General features: G+C 42.6%; 1 protein-coding gene across 2 annotated transcripts in view; it reads right to left on the bottom strand.

Moving 5' to 3' along the window:
* gmeb2 (glucocorticoid modulatory element binding protein 2) overlaps nucleotides 1-5,266 on the bottom strand; it is a 91,257-nt gene extending 85,991 nt beyond the window's left edge. For both annotated transcript variants that reach the window (XM_078555296.1, XM_078555297.1), the window contains exon 1: nucleotides 5,129-5,266. The gene's annotated coding sequence lies outside the window, so the exon portion shown is untranslated. The remainder of the gene's footprint in view (nucleotides 1-5,128) is intronic.
* Nucleotides 5,267-13,218: the final 7,952 nt, after the last annotated feature.

Here is a 13,218-nt window from a genome sequence, read left to right as displayed (position 1 = left end):
GGATCTTACTGATGTTGGTCCATATGTTGAGTGTCCACAAATCTCTTTGGTTGCCCTGAAAAGTGCATGCATGCATGCCAGCGAGGAATTAAATTTCCTCACCCTTTGTGTCCACCATTTGTTCTGAAAAATTGAAGGTTCTTCTTTGAACTTTAACTGTTGCTGTCTGGTGGACAGGCTTCTATTCTGTGGAGTTTGGATCCCTATGCCAGGTTTAGAATGCTGTCCATTTACAAATTGATGAGTTTTCATATTTCAGTATCCAGTCTCATCAAACCACTCTTGCTGATTTTTAATGGTGTGCTTGCAAATTTCTTGGCACACGAGTGATGATGGATTTCAATGATTGCTAGTCATCTTGGACATTGCTTGATGGTGTGACCATCCATTCCTGTGGTTTCCGATTGATTTGTTAAAATTCCTTCAGCTTGGTGTTTTTTGACAGGCCAGACACCTCAAACTTCCTGTGTATCTGTTGCGTCTGTCGGTTCCTCAGCCCCCTTGAGGGGGCTGCCTCAAGTGCCAATACTGAGCGAATAAGTCAGTGATCTGTCCTGTGTTCATCGGTGTAATGAGCACAACTTTTCGATCCCCGATCCTGACTATCAGATAGGCCCGAATCTTCTGTTCAGGGTCGGAACACCTATTTCCAACCCTGATCAGACAAAAAAATACACACTTACCTTCTTCTGATGGAGGATCCTGCAGAACTGACTCAGCGCAGGAATCTCAGAGGGAGCAGCGGAGAGAATCTGCACAGAAACCATGCCCCCTTTTTACGGCATTAGCTGCTGTATTGTGTAGATAAGGAGTGTAAATGTCCCAAAGCTTCTTTGAAACGCTAAAGTAAGAATGTAAGTGGGTAAGGGGGTAGGGCAGTTGAGGGGGGTGGGTTAAGAGGGTAGGGTGGCAGGTGGGTGAGGTAGTAGGGTGGCAGGTGGCTGAAGTAGTAGGGTAGAGTGAGAGGATCGCAGGTGGGTGAGGTGGTAGGCGGGTGAGGTGGTTGGGTGGCAGGTGGATGAGGTGGTATGGTGGCAAGTGGGTGAGGTGGCAGGTGGATGAGGTGGTTGGGTAGGGTGGGAGGGTGGCAGGTGGGTGAGGTGGTAGTTAGCAGGTGGGTGAGGGTGGCAGGTGGGTAGGGTTCTTTGCATATTGTCATGTAGGAGAAGGATGACATCTGTGAACTGAGCTGGGCATCCATATCATTGTAGCACCTTCCAATTGGCAACTAAATTCACCAAGTTGAAGGCTTTTGTGAGATCGAAGTACAAAGTGCTGTTAAGACCTTCCAATCAACAAGAGTAGCCACTGAAAGTGAACTGCGAGAGAGTGGAGCCAACAATCACCAGCTCCTCTACTGGCCAACAACCAATGCCTCACTGAAGGAGAGCCTGCAAGGCTAAGATAGGGCTTAAAAGCCACCTGCGACCCCACAGCCAACACTGACATCTCACACCCATTCAGCCATATGCAAGAATCATCTTTGACGTGAGGGATTACCAATAGAAATTACATGTCCTCTTGTGAAACTACAAAAAAGTACAGATTTCTTAATGGGGCAATGTCCCCCAGTTTTCCTTGTAATGTCTGCTGTATTTCCCAATACTCAAGAAATCCAGCAGCTGAGAGAAGGCAAGAACAACAGGTAAGTGCCTACCCAGCACTACTTGTGGGCCAAGAGGAAGTGCAGTTCTTCCCCAGCCCACCAAGCTAACCTGCTTCCTTTCCCACAATCCACCAATCACCACAACCTTCTACCGGAACATCCCAAGATCTGACATCCCCTCTCACTCACCATCCTCACCTTCCTTTCCCCCCACACAATGTCCATCACAGCCATCCATGATGTGTCTGCTCCCCTACCCACCGCATTCTCACCCTTAACCATAAGGCCATAAGATGTAGCCCATCGAGTCTGCTCCACCATTCAATGAGGTCATGGCTGATCTGATAATCCTCAACTCCACTTTCCTGCCTTTTCCCCATAACCCTTGATTCCCTTCTTCAGCCTTTCCTGTCTGTAGCCTTGTGCTGTCAAATAGCCTTAGCATCTGCCCAGCTGCCGGCCAGGAAACAGAAAAAATAATTTAAATGAGGTCCTGCTGTTAAATTCTGGTTACCTACATTGCTGAATTTCCTGGCCACTACGATGGCCGTCCTCTGTCATTACCTCCATTGAAGCTAAGGTGACAGCAGTTATCTCATTATAACCAGGGGCTGAACTTGTAAACATGTGGCCTAATACCACACCAGGTGGGGCTACTCTTTCAATTGTACAGGCAGCAATAAAGAATTTGCAGCAGGAGTAAAGTATAATTCAGTATTTCTCTTTATATAAACCTAAAGTGACAACATGGCAACAACATGGTCAATTCCAATTCAAAGATGTTGTATTGGCTTATATTTAAAGTGCCTTGAGCAAATAGAGCACCTCATCTCCCAGTATCAAGCTCAGAGTTTCCTCCAGCATGTATAGGAAGTCTGATCACATTTTAGCACAAATGTTTGATCAGGTACTTACGAAGCCTGAATAGGTTCCTGGATTTATACTTTTACATTCAGTCCTGGTGGATTGCATTTTCCTAGCTGTAATTTTGCAAGAGAAAATTTTCCAATTGGATGTTTCATCTTGTCACTGACAATCCTGGTGCGGATTGCAGTAGCATTTGACTGGTTATGCTGACATTTTTCTGTGGACTCCCCTCCTTAACAAGCTTAGCATTGCAATCCAAATGTGTATGTGCAGTTTATTTTTTGTACATCTGTGTTTCTCACCTGTCTGCTCTCTGACAAAATTAGATGCTGAAACAGGAATATATAAATGAAGGCTTCCAACTGACTTAAGTTGTTTTCTGAAATGGGATCTGGAAACAGCTGCATACTGCACTGCAAGTAGAAAATAAACCTGGCAATATGTTTTATTTGAAATGAGCCAGTTATCCATCTTAACATTTTAAATGTTACTGCTAGAAAATCAAAGTGCCCCAAAGGGTTTATGCTTACTGATGAATGTCAGCTTGAAGCAATTAAACAGCAGTATTTCTGAGCACACTAGCATGAAATATTCCTCTGTAGCTTGGCTAAGGCTTAGGTAGGGCTTGGAGTGCACAATTCAACAGGCTTTCCATGACTAGGTTCAATGAATTCCACCTGCACCAGTTTAGCTGCTGTGTATTAGATTATTGAAATAGGAAGATTGGCTCAGTGAACAAAGAGTTATTTCTCAGGTTTGTGAAATAATGAGGGAATAGGGAAAATATGAATTATTGTAAATGTAACAATGTTCTTCAATTCAACTTTCCAGCAATGCATTCTAGTATTTTCTCAATGATAACTGTCTCACTGCAAGTACTTAACTGTCCCACATAAACAGTACAGGGGAATGGTAAAAGATCTTTGAATGCACTTACACTCAAGTGCTCATTAGCCACTGATGCAATGATCTAAGCACTCTTGTGTTTTATGCTAATTAGCTGCAATCTTGTTCTACATGACTGGAGCAGTATTTGTAAAATTTCCATCAGCCACATATTGCAGTCTCTGCAAAAGACAAGGAATACTGGGTGTGGCACTACATTTTTATGAAACTGTATTGTTTCCCTATTTGCATAAGGGAAATGAATTGGTACCTGTTTAAGATACAAAAATTATAACTGGCAAACACTGCCACAAGCTCATTAATTTATTTAAATTACTCTAAACTGAAAACCCACACCCAAAATCTTACATTCAAATCAAAAATTGCACATCTGCTTCCAGAATTGAACCAACAAATTAACTCAGACACTAACCACCTGCAACTGACAATGTTCAATTCATTAGCAGGCCAATTGTGTAATTTTTAAATGATTGTGTCAAGAAATTTCCATTTAAAAGTGCCATCTAAAAACAAGGTTCTTTGTCAAGTCCAAAACCAGGCAGCATAAGGCTGCTGCATTGGATGGGAGCTGGAATTATTTTTACTGATAATCAAAGTTCATTGAAGATCTCAATACTTTCAAATCATGAGATGCAGTAGTAAATATCGACTTTTATTAAATAACTCAGTGCTTAGTTTACATTGTTTGGATGGTCCACTCAAAAAGCAAACTCTCCAGTCTCAAACCTGACAGTTGTCAACCGTGTTTTTCTCCCCCAAATTAGCAGCCCTAAATGTTTGTCAAGTTCTCTGTTGGAATGTTGAATTTTTAAAAAAACTATTGGTTTGAGCGACATATACTTAATCGCTTGCACATTTTGACAGAAAAAGCTAAATAAAGCCAATATCCTTATCCTCAATAAACTTGATCAATATTGTCCACTGATTATGAAAGACGGAAATACGCATTATACAGATAAAGGAATGTGAACAAATCATACAAAATTAAAGGTGATATATAAATATTGATTTGTCGCAGTTCTGGGCATGCACGGTATGGTTTCGTCAACACAACACCCATTTGGATCACCTTAGGTTGTCCTCCCTAGGTGATCTAATAAGACTCACATCAAATACTACAGCCGAGGGTACACTGCATATTAATAGTCAATCGAATTAAGAGAATCTTTAAGTTAAAGTATGGTTTAATTTCTCTGAAGTTAATAGCTTCCCTTTAGCTCAGCAGCAAGCCTGCGCCATCTTATTTTTTTCTACATGTTCAAATCTCATGTTCAAAAAGCGCACCAACCCGCGTGTGTTGCATTTTAATTGCATCTGTACAAGGAGCGTATTCCCACAACAATGTTTTTTAAAAAAGGCCGCTCTTAGGGTTTCACCTACACCATTTACAACCCTGTTATCAACTGCCGAAAGAGCGCGGCCCCAACCAAACTTGATAAAGCAGGCACGCCTTGATTGACGCCCGCAAAGACCAATCAAACGCAAGAAGGCAAACGAAAAGGTTGCCAACAGTCCTATCAGCAGCGCCGGTGGGCGGGGCCCAGCAGCGAGCGAGTTGGGTTGAGGCAGCGAGGCGTTAGGGTGGTCAGCCCGCGATCGGCAGCGACGCAGGTGACGCCGCCGTCCGTACACTCGACGCCGTCCAGCCCGTCTGCGTCCTGACGTCCCGCAGGCACCAGCGGACGGCACCCGCCGCGGCGACACGGCCCGATCATCAATGGAAACGCAACCGGAACGGTCACTTCTTACCTGTGCGTCGAGGCGCCGGAGAGCGTCTTATTAAATCCGAAACCGAACATCGACCGGGTCACAGGCGGCGACGTAACTTTCTGGAGCGCGCGGTTTAGCGCAGGGGACGTCGGGCTGCTGACGCACGTATAGGGGGACGTACATAACTAGGGACGTCACTGCGTCACGGGAAGTCGGTGGGGGAATGCTGATGAAGGTGCTCAGTGAACACTGAGGGGGTAATGGTGTCATTTCAAGTTGAACCCTCCACACAATCTATAATACAAGCTCAAGCACCACACACACATATGCAGTCTACAGTACAAGCTCAAACACCCCACACACAGTCTACAATACAAGCTCAAACACCCCACACACACAGTCTACAATACAAGCTCAAACACCCCCCACACACAGTCTACAATACGAGCTCAAACACCCCACACACAGTCTACAATACAAGCTCAAACACCCCCCACACAGTCTACAATACAAGCTCAAACACCCCACACACACAGTCTACAATACAAGCTCAAACACCCCACACACAGTCTACAATACAAGCTCAAACACCCCACACACACAGTCTACAATACAAGCTCAAACACCCCACACACACAGTCTACAATACAAGCTCAAACACCCCCCCACACAGTCTACAATACAAGCTCAAACACCCTCTCCCCAAACACATACGACAATACAAGCTCAAGTACACGTCCCCACACACACTGTCTATAATACAAGCATAAACGCCCCTCCACACTACAGCACAAGCTCAAACACCCCCACATGAACACACTACAATACAAGTTTAAACACAAAGAGGTAGTGTCACCTGCTCACTGTGTTCTTTCTGCCACATTATATTTTGTATATCCCCAGTGCTCTTGCAAGTAGCGTTGACTTTTATTTTTTCCGACTTGCAACATCTGCAGTATTCAGCTTTTGACCTTTTATTCTCGTTTGACATGCCTTCTGTAGAGCAGAAGGACTTGGCTGGACCTTCAAATCACTTTCAATTAACAGTCATTCTCATAATATTGAATGCCAATACTTTCTTGACCGTTTTGCCGCCTCTTTCATCTCCTGCGGGCATCAGCTTCTTCATGGTGCACACTTCCATGGGTATTAACAATCTGGTATGTCACCTAGTTGATTTCATCATGTCTGAGCTGAGGCAGTGTTCAGCAAGCTCCTGAACTAGAGAGAGGGAATCTTTTGTGATCAATGTCCCCATTTATATACTTCCAGTAGGAACAGTAACCAGATTATCCTCTCCATCCATAAGCACAATTGTTTCACCATGAGAGAATTTTTTCATCTACAGAGAGTCAATGCAGACACGGTAGGTTGAATGGCTTCCTTCTGTGCTGTAATCACTCTATGACTGCCCAATTAAAAAAGCTAGCTCAGAAGCCAGGGATCAAACGTATGACCTTCTTTGTTGATGTTGCTCAATTAATCATGAAATAACCTAATTGACTATCAGGAGAGTTCTTATTCAAAAATAAAACCCAAATATCAAAAACTATGTAACCTCAAGCAGAATTTTGCCCTTTGGGTGGGGACCCTGATGTTGGGGTTAAATGGAGGCAACAACCCTGCACTGTGTGGGAAACAGTCACCCTGTTATGATTTTCCCGGAATTGGCCAAAATGTTGCCAGATGACATCCAATTAAGGACAGGACATGGGCTATTGAAGTTGAAGGACTAATAGATGACTCCAGTTGGGAAGGGGATGAAGCCTGTGGTTCTGATAAAGGACAATGCCTCCATTTTGAATGCTCATTTCCCAACATTTTAAAGGTCTCACCAGTTGAGCCACCATTGTGGAGGGGAAGCCCCTCTACGGAAGATCCTGCGGCCATAGCTGAGAATGACGGAAAATTCCAGTCAGCTTCTGACAATAGCCCTTAATAGACTATTAAGTATCCTCAATTGGCAACCTGCTGCTTGTGGGCGGGTAGCTCTTCAACTGCTGATCTCACCTTGGAAAATGGCACTGAGCAAGATGGTGCCAGTGAACTGGCACGCCAGCTGGTGACAGGAATTTTCATGTCCATCCACCTCTGTACTTTCCGATATCTGGGACTGGAAATACTGCACCTTGAATTCCTTTGATACTGATACAATTAAATGTAATTGTAATTCTTCGTGAAACTCTCCCTCTCCATTATCTCAACATTCTTACCAATGAGTTACAGAAGCCCAGACATAAGCAGTGCAGAAACTTGCCAGGTGGAACAATAAGAGAGATGGAGCATTGATGGTCACTTCTTAAATAAATAGCATGCAAAAGGCTACAGAGTGTGAAACGATTTCAGACCACAAGGACAAACTTTGGATGTGGAGAGCGCTGTGCAATGTTTTACATTACAAATTGCTATGTTCACATTTATGATGGAAACTGCTTACATAAACTTGTCATACTGTAATTATAATCTCCCCAAATGCAGGTGCTGCAGTATGGTGGGAGTGTTTAATTACAGGGATATATTTACACAGTCAGTTTCCAATATAAATGTGGACAATGTAGTTTATTATATATTGCGCAAAAATAAGAACAGGTGTGTGATTCTAAAATGATGCCTGAACTATGTCTACAAGCTCTAGGCATACAATTATCTCCCACTCTCCAACACTGCTTCACTGGAAGATGACACTTAATCTTGAGTCCCAACATACAGTTTCAAGTAATTTGAATATTTAATGTTTAATTGACTTCAAGACTTGGGTCATTGTAGGCAGTGCAAAATAAAATTATGGATTTTCACTTCTGCAGTCCCTGTTCATATCTTGAATTGCTAATATAAGGACTGAAGTTGATGATCTATATGTGGAAGATGTGATTGTTAACATTCAATTTTAGTCAACCTCCTGTGGTTCAAGTAACCCAAGACACTTCTGATGGAGTATATGGAACAGGCTTTATTCACATACAGCTTGGGTGATCAATCTAACAATACAGGGCAGAATTTTGCCGTCGGCGAGCAGGGGACGGGGCCCACTCGCCGATGCGTAAAATGACGCGGGATGATGTCGGGCAGAACCCCAAACGTCATCCCGGCCCATTTAAATTTTCAGGAAGGCGGGGGTGCAGCAAAATCAGCTGCAGGCCCACCGACCTGTCAATGGCCAATTGAGGCCATTGACAGGTTCATTTAAACAATTAAAGGACCTTCCTGTCCAACCTTAAGGTTGGCGGGCAGGCCAGGAGCCCCGGCAGCAATTAGAAAAAACATGAAACGTCATCCACCAGCGAGATGAGGTTTCATGCAGGGTTTTTAAAAGTTTAATAAAGTTATAGTGTAAATTATGAACATGTCCCATCTCATGTGACATTGTCACATGAGGGGGACATGTTAGGGAATTTTTTTTCTCTTTTTAATCTTTTTCAATGTGGAAGCGATCTCCCTGAGGCAGCACTTAGCCTCAGGGAGATGTGTACTCTTTCGTGCGCATGCGCGAAAGATCGCACTCTCGCTTTTGGGGAATGCCCCCGCCCGCACAGGAAGCGCATAGCGCTTCCCACCAGACGTCACGCTGAGCGGCCTTAATTGGCCTGCCCACATAAAATGGTGGCACGGCCCGCTTCTCCGGCAGGGATCGGCTTCCAGCCCGCCGGAGATTGGGTCCGGCCCGCCCGCCCGACAGGCAGAAAATTCTGCCCACAGAGTGGCTTTTCGGTTTCTGCTTCTATCTTTGGAACCCTATAAAGAACTATTGAAAACCATTTTCTTTTATACACCTTATTTTTGCCCACAACAAAGATACATGTGTGACATAAGACCTCATGATATATCCAAATCTTTTAAAAACAATCTAATTACATAAGCAGTTGTAGTTATTTACTTCAACGATACTTCAAACAAGTTTTCCTAACTGAAGGGTTCTAAAATCCTTTCATAGGTTAATTAACTGTTACTTTTATATACTATGGTTAACAAGTCCCTCTAAGTAACAACTAAACTTATACCTTAATCACTCATGGTTCATGTAATCCCTGCCACTTATTTCCTTACACAATCACAACTCATATATAATATGCAGATACTAAAAACAGAAGTTAAGCCATACTTTCTTCTCCTAGCACTTTGAAACTAATCTTGTTTAACTTGGCAAGCTTGTTACTCGAAGATACAAAAAAGTTTGAATATTAACCCATAACAGAATCACAGAATTTTAACAGCACAAAAGGAGGCCATATAACCATTAAGGATGTCCTACAAAATAGCAGTGAATTATGCATTGGTATAGTAACACAAAACCATGAAGTGATTCCACAACATCGCATGTCCAGTGCGCAGTGGCCTCACAGGTAGGAGAAAAATGTTAGAATCATATCTCTCAAGACAGAAGTTTTCTTTTACAAAATGGAAGGATTTGGCATGACCTGGACATCTGGATGCTAACCTGGAATATTTTTTAAAAGGTCATAAGTTCACCTTGGAACTATCAGCATGCAGGTCTCTTCCAAGGAATCACCTGACCTATAAGATACTTGAGAAGGAGTTGTTTGTTTGTGTTTGAACTGCAAAGACCTTTAATTAATGAGAAGCTTGGAGACAAAAAGGCAATCATGTCGGAGAGAGGAAAAAAATTTAAGTTGTGAACCTGCTTGTTTTGAGGGCAAGCTTGTTGGAGAACAAGCTGAGATAGGAAGGCTACCTTGACTGGCTTCCTCTCTCTACCTTGTCTAAAATTGTGTGTAGCTATCAACCTGTAGCCAGAGAACCCTCACCTATGTGTAACCAGTCTGCATTTGGACCTGCAAAGCTGAGATCAGTTGGTGAGAGCTTCCAGGACCAGGACCAGTGGCCTGTCTTCACACAAGAGAACTCCAGGTCATCAGCGTCGAAACCCTGTAAACTTTATCCTTTATTTTATAACGCCAATCCTCCAAAGCCCACTTCTACAGAGAGACTCTTTATCTGTTTGGCCTTTGTTTGTAAGTGTGTGTGCTGGGGGAATTCTTTAGGAAGAGATAGATAGTTATACTTCCCGATTACAATTGTGTGTTAACCAGTGCTCGCAACTTTTAAAAGAGGTTTTGTTTTAAAATAAATGAGTCATTCTCAGCTTTTGAAAGAAGCCTTGTCAGAGTCTGTTTTCTTCTGGGTACTGAAGGTATAGGTACACAATTGGCCATTTGGGTGAGAAAAGTAAACATTTAAATTAACGGTATGGCCTGCGGAGTAGTGAGGCTTAATAATTTGCGCACTCCTCCCATCCCGGTCATAACATAAATTGGGGGTCCTTGCAGGATTTTGAAATGTGGACAGCGGGTGATTGGATGCAGAATAGTAATTGGTAAGGGATAAAAGGATGGAGACCAGGTTTCTTATACATTGGTAAATTAAAAAGAAACCCCCAAACCAAATCCTAGTGGGGAGATGTTTAAATTTGTGCAAGCTGTCCCAAAGTTTGAGGAAAGGGATGTAGAGGCATCCTTTATCTCATTTGAAAAGGTAGCTAAGCAAATGAAGTGGCCAAAAGAAATCTGATCATTGCTCTTACAGAGTAGGTTGGTGGGTAAAGCTCATGAGGTTTATGCTTCACTTTCAGAAGAGGTTTCTGTGGATTATGATGCAGTAAAAAAAGCTATTCTTAGTGCATATGAGTTAGTCCCAAAGGCATACAGGCAGAAATTTCAGAATATAAGGAAACAGCCTGGGCAGACCTATATTGAGTTTGAGAAGGTAAAGCAAAGTAATTTTGACCATTGAATACTGGCATTAAAGGTAGAAACAATGTATGAAGCTCTTAGAGAAATCATTCTCTTGGAAGAATTTAAAGGTTCACTTCCTGCAGTAGTTAGAACCCATGTTGAAGACCAGAGGGTTAAAACAGCTAGGCAGGCAGCAGAGATGGCTGATGATTAGGAGGTGGTCCATAAATCTAAACCCTTTTTCTTCATCCCCACAAACCTGAGAAGGTGGGAATATGAAAGGAAGGCAAGTAGCCAGGGAAGAGAAGGGACAGTTGGCAATACTCCAGAAACTCCTCCTCAGGCCAGAAGGGAAAGTTCTGAGGGTGGAAGTGATGTTTGAAGGCCTAAGTATTTCCATTGTTACAAGGTAGGGCATGTTCGTGCCGATTACTGGAAGTTGCACGGGAAACTCATGGGACTTATTGGGGTACATAAGAGTGATTCAGGAAAAGGAGCCCTGACTGAAAGCACAACAGATGAGGATGTAATGTTAACTACAGCTGTGGAGCTGAGTGTGAACACTGCTGTGAGTTCAGGAGAGGTGAATGAAATATATGAGAGTTATAAAGAATTTTTGTCGAGAGGAAATGTAACCCCTTATCACTCAAATGAGACAGCTAAACCTTAGAGATACAGGAGCCACTCAAAACACTTTTGCTGGGGAAAGGCATAACTTTTCCACCAGAGACCGCATTAAAAGCCAAAGTTTTAGCCAATGGTATTGGTGGGGAGTATATACCCATACCCTTGTACCAGGTGCACTTGGAGTGTGACCTATTGCCTAGCACAGTAAAGGCAGGAGTTGTTCAGAAGTTACCCATAGATGGAGTTGACTTACTCCTGGGAAATGATTTAGCTGGAGCAAAGGTAATAGCTTCTCCCATAATTACAGAAAGCCCAAGTGAGGTTAAAGAGATGGAGCAGTTACAAGGAAAGGTTCCAGGAATTTTTCCTTTGTGATGACCCAAGCAATGGCTAAGCAGAGTCCATCATCAAAGGTCAAAGTGATACCACAGACAGATATTGGGCTGGCTGAAACTTTCTTTAAAGACTTAGATAATCCGAAAGAGATGTTTAACAAATCTTCTCTAGTTGTGGCTTAACAAGCTGATCCAGAGTTAAGTAAGATAGCACAATCAGCCCAATCTGAAGCTGAGGCTAAGGCAGTTCCAGAATATTGTTATATTAGAAATGGAATTCTAATGAGAAAGTGGAGACCTCCTCACAGACCTGCAGATGAGGAGTGGACACCTGTTCATCAGGTAGTGGTATTACCCAAATATTGTAAAGAGATATTACGGATAGCACATGAAATTCCTATGGCACGACATGCAGAGATACGGAAAATTCAAGCGCAGATAAACCAGCAGTTTTACTGGCCAGGTTTTCAAAAGGACGTGGTGCAGTTTTGTAAAACGTGCCGTAGGTGCCAGATGGTAGGAAAACCACAACATGCAATCAAACTGGTACCCTTATTTCCTATACCAGTTTTGATGAACAATTCAGCAGGGTGTTAGTGGACTGTGTGGGACCATTACCAGAAATGAAAGCAGGACACCAGTATATCCTTACTAATATGACATGACAACTTGATTTCCAGAGGCCATCCCTTTAAGTACCATTAGGGATAAAGTAGTACTAGAGAAGTTAACACAATTTTTTACTCAATATGGATTACCGACAGAGATCCAGTTGGATCAAGGCTCCAATTTTATGTCTAAAATTTTTCAGGACATAATGAGTAATTTGAGTATAAAATAGTCAAAGTTCACAGCATATCAACAACAAACACAGGGCACTTTAGAGAGGTACCATCAAACTCTCAAAACAATTATTAAAGCATATCGTCATGAATATCCCCATGATTGGGACAAAGGACTGGATTTTCTTTTATTAGCTACCCAAGATTCATCAAATGAATCTACTGGTTTTAGCTCTTTTGAATTAATTTACAGACATGAGAAAATAGGTCCTGTGAAATTAATCAAAGAAAAGTTTTTAGGAGAGAAGGATGAATCCTCTATGTTAGATTATGTGCCTGTGTTCGAGGAACAGCTCACAGGAGCCTGCAAAGTGGCTCAAGAACATCTTAAAGTTTCTCAAGCAAAGATGAAAGAATGGGCAGATAAGCAAGCTGTGACCTGAACTTTACAATCAGGGGATGAAGTGTTAGTATTTTTGCATGGTTCAGTGGTCCATACAAGGTAACTAAAAGGGTTAGTAAAGTAAATTATTTGATAAATACACCAGATCGTAGGGAAAAGAATCAGCTGTGTCATGTCAATATGCTAAAGTGATACCATCATAGGGAGGAAGATAGGAAACAGCAGGTATGTCAGGTTGTAAGCATAGTGGAGGACAAAAGAGACAGTGAGAGTGAGGTAGAAGGAGACTTGG

This window comes from Cetorhinus maximus, chromosome 13 (assembly GCF_964194155.1).
Source record: "Cetorhinus maximus chromosome 13, sCetMax3.hap1.1, whole genome shotgun sequence".
Taxonomy (NCBI): domain Eukaryota; kingdom Metazoa; phylum Chordata; class Chondrichthyes; order Lamniformes; family Cetorhinidae; genus Cetorhinus; species Cetorhinus maximus.
The sequence above is the reverse complement of the archived record's forward strand: the minus strand, read 5'-3'. Positions and strand labels throughout refer to the sequence as shown.